The sequence below is a fragment of the Haemaphysalis longicornis genome, unplaced genomic scaffold (assembly GCF_048455015.1).
Source record: "Haemaphysalis longicornis isolate Haplotype H1 unplaced genomic scaffold, Haemaphysalis longicornis Haplotype H1 scaffold_4, whole genome shotgun sequence".
In the NCBI taxonomy this organism is placed as follows: Eukaryota; Metazoa; Arthropoda; class Arachnida; order Ixodida; family Ixodidae; genus Haemaphysalis; species Haemaphysalis longicornis.
Window position 1 is genome coordinate 112476478 of NW_027526361.1, and position 8774 is coordinate 112485251.

The 8774-nt window shown below is 44.2% G+C and overlaps 1 pseudogene; it reads left to right on the forward strand.

Moving 5' to 3' along the window:
• The first annotated feature begins 2821 nt into the window (after positions 1–2821).
• On the forward strand, positions 2822–5689 carry LOC144179934 (uncharacterized; annotated as a pseudogene).
• The last annotated feature ends 3085 nt before the right edge of the window (positions 5690–8774 follow it).

The window sequence follows — 8774 nt, forward strand, 5'->3', positions numbered from 1 at the left end:
TCAACATCCTCTACCGACTCCAACCTCATCTCCTCAACGGCGTATTCCCGCACGTACCCCATGCGCACCACGCTGGGCATTTCTTGGTGGCATTGTACTGCGCGTGCTAGGGCGCGCCCAACTCTAACCTATTCACTGCTGCGTTCTCCCGTGGAGTCCACGTTAGTGATGAAGCAAAATAAAACGTCCGATGCTTTCGTACAGCATAAATTCATCTCTAAGTAACGAATAATCAGTCTTACTAGCTATGACTCGTTTAGACACTCACGTGTAACAAGCCCGTGTCACATCTGTTTCGAGTGCTTCCCTACGCTAACCCCTCCTGCTCCTTTCCACCTAACCCTAGTGAGTGAAACTACATCTGTTTTCTCTAAAGGATTAGCAATTTAAAAACGGAATCCCAAAATTCTAAGACTTATCCGCTTTTGTCGACAGGTCCTGCCGATGCGCTCCGCACGTCCGTTCCGACCGCCCGCCCGCTCATCCACTGTGCTTGTCCGCCCGTACGCTTGGGCCCCGCTCCAAGGGCACCTTTGCACGGCTGCTGCTTGACGTACCAGACTAACCAGACATATTTTTCTGGTGATGTTGGTTACGTATGAAAATGGCTTCTGAGGACTGAGTGTGATAGTCATTTCGCTTTTGCAGTGGTCGCCCTTTTTGTAGACACCGTATTAACGTGAAACAGACGTGCGTAGGTTTATGTTTATGCAACAATCCACTCCAACGCTTATTTATAACTAAAGTAACCCCGCTGCTTCTGTTATGCAACTGCGTTGTCCTTAAACTGGCGATGGAGCCAAAATACAAGTTTGTTTTATTCGAAAGATTTTGTTTCATAGTGCCCCCAGCGCTTGTCCGGCAGCAGATGATGCCGTATTGAGTGAGAAATTAACCAATTAAAGTTAAAATTTTGATTCTCCCGCCAAATCGATTTTTTGTGACGTCAGCATGGAGTCATAGGTGCGGGAATTCAAACAAAGTTCCACTGCGTCATTCGGCTTTGCAGCTTCGATTCCCGTGGGTCGTCTCAGAGGGGGCGACCGTATACACTTATCCACAGACCGTTGTTTGCCGTTGCTTTGTTGTTGACCGTATTTGTAACCAGATTGTTTTTGTTAATGTAGAAAGTAATCGTTTCGTGAAATATGGGGTATCCCCGACAAACATGGTCACATAAAACAACGACGCGCACGTCTATCGGCCAGTGTCGTGTAAGACAACTCTAAAGCGGCGGACTTCTGTGCAGCTATAACAAGCATAGTGCGTCCAGTACTAACAGCAGTGCGCATGGGTACTTCTATGCTTATGTGTATTTTTGTAACTTTCATTTTTTACCGCAACATTCTTACTGCTGTACAATGACTATGCATTACATTTAAGCGCGAATACGTCGTTCGGAAAACTTATGAGTCGTACCTAATTGGCGTTTGCTTTTGCCGGTCTCAGCTAATCGCACATCTGGGCTCATATGGCATCATAGGTTCTGTTGCGAGAAATGGGCTAGTGGGTCGCATGGCCATTTCTTTTTTCCTAATCATACAGATTATTTGAGCGAAGTGTGTGTTAAAGTTTGTGTCAGTATGATTCTAACGAGGCCATCTTTCGAATGAACCAAACTTCTGTTTTGTCTGCACGGCTCCTTTAAACACTCCCGAGGTGTTTTTGCCCTAAATAATATTGAGACTTTCCTACCCCGCTACCCGTGCTACAAGTTCCGAAACTTTTTGCTATAGATGCCAGTATAGAAAAGAGCCTATATATAAAACCCGGCATTCTTAAGAATTTTCTCATAAGACATTTCCTTCACAAAAGTTACGCTGTCAATTGCAACAACGCTAGTAGTTTGTCAATGGGAGACGAATCATTTATGCATTATGTCACTTTATGGGAAGCTGGATGTGCGTTATTGTGATCCAATTCTAGAGCAAGAGACTGTGGTCCACCTCAGATCTACCTCAGCTACATCCACATTCACAACCTATTCCAAAATAGTAGGTTTGTTAGTTAAGAAAGAATATTCCTTGTAAATGTAATAGGCGTGTGCCAATCGACGGGTGATTTAATGAATTTGTCGCTGCTGTATCCAAGCTCTGCTATGCAAAGAAACGCGTTTACTGGTCTTTCCTGGTGCAGGCAAACTGGAACCGAGAGAATTCTTTGTGATCAACAAATCTTCTTTTAGGCATATGTGTAGCATTAGACATTTCCACCTGCGTATTGCAAAGTCTTTTGCTGGGATTTCTAAGCTCGGCAACCTCAAGCTGGAAGACCGCGCCAGCACCATCCGTACCAAATGGTTCCCCGCACGTGGACGCGTGTGCATCCTCGACGAACCAAAACGCGACGGCCCATTCGGCGGCGCGAGCGCTTACCATCCGCGCCCGCGAGAGTGACTGCAGTGCCGTGTTGTGGTTCGAAACCAAGGACCGAGTTGACAGTTATGGCCAAGTTGCCAAGTATTACCACCTTGCCATACGGACAATGTCGTCTTTCCGCCCAGCACTCAGTCGGGAGGAGGCCGTCGTCGTAAAATAGTACAGACCGGGTCACTATCTGCCCCGGCAGTGCTACACGTGCTTCACCCAGCACTCTATCCGGGTGGTGTGTGCAGTGTTTGTGCAGTGGATCCGGCGGACCAATGGCATATGATATGAGACTGCGCCCGGTTCCCTGAATAATGAAGCTATCTCCCGGGCATCCCCCTTCGAACTGCAAAGTTCAGTGCAGTCTACAGACATGGACAGTCAACTATGAGCCGTCCAGCAGGCCCTGGGTGCGGTCGAAGAGAACAAGCCTCGAACCCCCACAAACTGGCAGAATGGCGGTAGTGAAGACTAGGGCATAATCCCTGATCAACGCTTGGTCAACTTTAAGACGCGTTAAACCATCGGTTGCCTTCATATTACTAGAAATATTCCTATCCCATTCTATTCTAAGCACAAGGTGGTATACCAACGTGATAGAACATACATCTGTATTCATTTATTTTATGTGCTTCCTATTCTGCCAAGAAAGTTTTCGCAACCTCACGGTGGCGAAACTGGGTCAACTTCAGCCATTAGAAATAGAGCAAGATGAGAACAGTGAACCACCGTAATTACCAGAAGCCGAATGCAATCCTCCAAGGCAATCGATTTTTATTCCCACAAGGAAAGACAATCACCGTAAAGCCCGAGAAAAACAGTGTTTTCTAATTGAACCTTGCCTTGTTCAAACATGTTCTGGCCAATTTTCTCGGTGTACCTTTGTGATTAAATGGTGCTTCCTTGATTTACCGCCACTGAAATTGGCATCTAGTAGCAGAAAAAAAGAGGGAATAGGGGACATTTATATTTCACAGGCCGCGTCCCGAATGAAAAAAAAAAGACGTTTTGGAGGCATTACAAGCGACATACTTTTATTTATTTGAACCGCATGAAAGGGGCAGAATAGCGAGTATGCAGAAAACTAAGAAAGCATCCAAGGGACGAAAACGGGTGAATAGCGTTTTCCTATCACTTTTGCCTATTTATACAAAAAAAACTAACGCCACAATTCCCACGTTTATACCATGTGTATAGTTAAAAACTTACAGCTAGTTAACGGCGGAACCGACAGTTAAATTAACGTATTGGTAGTAGCGTTCGTATTGTCACATAGGGCGAGGTATTGTGTAAGCCGATGACGTTTTTCGAAGGCATTTGAGCGATAACTTTGTCGTATTAAGAGCAACGGGGCCAAGAAGAAAAAGAAAGCAGAGGAACGACCAGTCGTCCGTCAGTGCAGAGATTAAATTGGGAATTAGAAGCTACCCGAGCAGAATGTTTTGGAAACCTTGTTGTTATTGTAAACATTTTATTCACCAAAGGAACCCAGTAGGCCTGCAAGGGTAGCGGGTATGTAGGGAAGAGACTGAAGTTTGGGTATCTTCAGCACTAAGCACCATGATGCAAGTCTTTAGATCTTTTGAAGAGGGCATCCGCTGTTGACCCGCACAATACCACTCGGGTTAGGCCATTCTTAATACCGAATGGAGCAATTTCAACGGTACTCTTTTGTACTACTGGGATAAGTGCACGAAATATCTTCAACTGATCGAAAGGTGTTTTTCCACAGAGGGGAAGCCTAGACTAGACCAATGGGCTCAAAGCATTTTTGCCGGGTCGAGCCGTTTGCACATCGTTGTGAGGGCGATACGGGTATGGTTTTGCATGGTAATCTCATATGCCGAAAATTACTGACCGAAGTCACCACCCATAAATAAATCCAAATGCAATGCATTTTGCTACTCTGGAGAAGCACTCACTCTGGCCTCACGGGCATTGAGGAATAAGGGCCGCTGTATTATTACACAGTAGAAATTCGGTAGCGAGCGCATCTGTGTTTTTTGTTTCGTTTCTCTCTGCATGTGTGTGGCTTTTCGTGATAATGGCAGCTCTTATGAAGTATTTGAGCACGCTGGGATTGGTCATCAGGCCGCTATGATTTTTAAAAGGGCAATATTATCCAAACACTGCTTGGCGTAAAGAGGCCATAAAAACAAAATACAAGTTTGGATCAGTTGAAAGATTAGTTCGTTTGAAAGATTACCTCATTTGAAAGATTACCAGCGCTCTTTACTTGGTGTATTTGTTGACTTCAGTAAGGCATTTGATACCATTAACCATGATATACTTCTTTCTAAACTGGAACACTACGGCGTACGGGGTCACGCCTCAAAACTTCTTGTGTCCTATTTGGCATCCCGACAGCAATATGTAGAAATTAACTAATGCCCATCAGATACCATAAAAATTACAAACGGTGTACCCCAGGGAAGTATTTTGGGTCCGCTTCTGTTAAATGTTTACATAAATGATATCATTAACGTAAGTAAGGAGGCTAAATATATCATATATGCCGATGACAGCAGTATTTTTCTCTCTTCCACTGACGTATACCAATTGGCTAGCGCTGCAAACCTGGTCCTGACATCCTTAACGCAATGGTCATCCAGTACTTTCTTGAGAATAAACAAACTGAAGACAAAAGCTGTAATCTTTCATGCGAAAGGAAAGCAAGTAATAAACCCACCAGCCCTTTACATAGGTGACACCCTTATTGAATACGTAGAAAAGTTCTGCTCTCTCGGAGTCCTGTTCACACCCACTTTGTCGTGGGACGACCATGTAACCGAGACATGTGCGAAGCTTTCTAGTGTAATTGGCATCACATTCCGGAACAAAGACCTACTGCCTGTGCAAACAAAACTCTATTGTATTACGCGTTTTTCTACTCTAGTCTCAATTACTGTTTTCTGGTGTGGGCCATCACTACATTGTCAAATACATTAAAACTACAAACCTTGCAGAAGCGCATGCTCCGCACAATTTGCAACGCATCACACGACGCCCCAACCCTGCCAATTTATCTAAAATATAATATTGTACCTGTTCACCGGTTTCTAGATTACAGGTTCGCATGTTTCTGTAAAATAGCTACGCAAAGAAATGATAATTTTTTTTCCAGCCTTGTTGCCCTCCACCCACATGACACACCTTATGCCACAAGAAATCCCCACACTTTCGTGGTGCCCCGATGCAGAACGAATTATGGGTTGTATATGCTAAGATATGTTTTGCCTAAATTTCTGAACACTGCGTTTTGTCATGATTTGCTCAATATGTCTTTTTCTATGCTCCGTAGTCATTTCATTCGTAATTCTTGATGCATTGTTACACCCCTCAAAAACATGTGCCTATTATATATGTGTGTATCTTTTTCTATTCATTATGCTGAATTTTTTTATTAATGTACTGAAGTTGGGTTGTTAATTGTGACCACTTCAGACAAAAACGGGTGGCGAGGCCTGTCAAGCGGTGGCTTAACACTGCTTTTTTCTCGCTGCGCCAGTTTTTCTGACTTGTTTCTGTTGTAGAAAAGCTGAAATAAAGTTCCAAAGAATGACAATAACGCCAAATTCACCATTACCTTTGCTCGAGTAACTTACATAATAGTGAAAACAAGAAGTAAGTATGTGACGCCGCGGCAACTTTCCCGTAGTGAAATTATGACGTGGATTGGCATTGGCTGAGGCCGGAAAGATTTATATTCGTATAAATAGGTATCATACGTTTGCAGAATCATCCCTTTCGCGGTTGAATTTAGTGCATATTCTTCAAGCAGTAACAATAGCGTGGTGAATAATTAAGTTTACGAACGACCACGTGAACGCGCAGCCGCAGCGCATGCGCAGCGCACTGACCAATGCCGGACGACACTGCTAACACACGGTCGGGCTGGGTGAATGGTAAATAAAAAAAAGCAGCAATCAAGGAACGTTTGCGCTAATAGCAATAGGTAGGCCCAACAAGGGCGATTGGCCAAGCGTCTGAGTCATCGTAACCAAAAAAGGAAGAGCACGTTCCAAAAGACGATCATCATGACAATTAGGAAGCGCATACTTACAACTAAACACGCGTCACTAAAAACTCCACATCTCTACCCAGAATAGAATGGACGTGCTGGATTGTACGCGATTCTCGTTGTACATGTTTCAACGACGCAAAGTATACGGCGCTGGACTTTTAACTGTCTATATCCACGGCGGCTGTGAAAAATGGCGGTGCACATCGGCGGTCCGTCATTCCGCCGTCTCCTGGGTGTTTGTCCGGGCCAGGCGGAATTAAAGACTAACGGTTGCGGTGGGAGCCGATGGAAAGGGAAGCAATGCGTCCACCCAAGCAATCCAAGCACCAGCCTCAACCTAAGCCCCCGCTTGCCCACAATGTTACTAAAAGTATATGCTGCGTATATCCCAGGCGAAAAAAACATACCTACAAAATTATTCGGAAAAGACGACCACGGTGTGACGACGTCTCATATATCTGCTAATATACGGCTGGCCCAACCTTCTCCAGACGATCTAAATACGGGTTTGCATACGTAAAGGTAAATCTGGTTTAGAATAAAGACTATCAACGACCTGTAAAGTTTGTTTTGGATGTATTAGTTAATTGGTGCATACCACGTCTTGTAAACGCCTGAAAAATCCTGGTTTAAAACTCGTCGTTGTGATACCATTAAAATCTCCGTTGGTTTATTACAACAGCGTTCATGGAGCCCGATAGACGACCATCACGCACGTTTTGTTCTCGCTCTGCAGTCCATTGTCGAATAAAAGAACCGAAACAATGCAGTGCGCGACAAAATACAACGAACCACACACCTATATGTAAATTCAACATTTCAAACCAAACAAAATGCGAACAATAATCCCATGGACACAACACAAGAGGCGACTACATACATTTGTTGATCCCGAGTAACTTATTGCCTCAAAATCTGTACTCCCCCAATTGTCTGCACTAAATATTACAGGACGGCAATATTCGAAATAATAATTTGTACAATTTATATGAATTTAATTAATTATATAAACAGCATGATTGATTCTATATATACTAGTAATATTGATAGCGAGCAAGGTAATACTGCCAGCAGGTATAAAGAATTGCTGACTACCGTGTATTCAACCTAAGCTGCAGCTCGCAATGCGAAAAACGCCACATGCAAAGTACACCCTGCAGAAAACGCGCTAATAATATCCCCCTAACCCCTTGAGAAGCACGCTCGACATTTGCATGGGGTGTACTAACGGAGCCCATCCGCCGTGGGCAAACACGCCAGGCTGACTTCTGGCCGGCCAGCCATTTCTTACGTCATTACGCTCAACGGACCTTGACGACGACGTGATCTTCCCTTAATACCACCAGGGTAAATGTTCTGTTCAAAGGGTAGTACCCGCCGCAATAGGTGAATAGGTGACGACAGGCAGAAGCTTGTCTTCACCCACCTTGGATTTGTATCTATTACCGTTATATTACGCCCGGGTGCGGCGGTATTGCCTTAAGGTAGCCGGACTGCTAACGGAGCCTGCGTGTGGTGTCGCTACATACAAGCTCACGTACTAACACTCCTACGGAAAGACATGACAGGATGGTGCATGTGGGTTTGTATGGTGCCGGGTATGTATTATATACTATACACGCTGACTCTAGACAAGGTGGAGGGATTGCATTACTCGGCCGTGATACGAAATAATAGTAGTTTTAGGAAACGAGGTCTGACGCTTCTTCATATAAATTTTGCTCTTGAATGGTGTTTCAAGGAAATCGCCATCTATCACTTTCGACGTACTAGGGCATGCTAGTAGGTGCTCAAACGTTTTTTCAAGCTAAGAAGCTAGCGTCGTCTGCTTTCCGATTCCCCTTGTCTATCTGCAATCCTTTCAACATGCAAGGGCACGCTATGTGCGGTGGTGCCAGCACTAATTGCGGACTGAGATTCGAAAATTGTATCGTTAGGCGTCCAGCGAAATGTACCAGCTAATCTGCCTATTTCCTTTCCTTATCTCTTCGCTTAGCTTCTCCATCATGGGTGTTTCTATAATTCCTCCGGCTGCGTTCTCGTATTCCCTCACATTGCAAAGCTTGCAACCAATATACGATTTATGCCTCGTATCTCTAGGAATTGCAGCTTTAAGATAATTCCCGCCCACTTAAAGAGACCCCAAATTGACAATAACAGAATCTAAAGAGAGAATTTATGTCCAATTGAATGTCGCTAAGTGCAACTATATCCACTTTTAGTTAGCTTGAGCTGAGGATCGGCTGTTGTGTATCGGATGCGTGCTAAAATCGCATTCCGGAGGACTTGGGTTTGAATCCCAGCCACATAATTCACAAATTATTGTTGCTTTCATTTTATTGCTTTCGGGACATCGGCGAGTTTAAAAAAAAAGTGTTCGATAA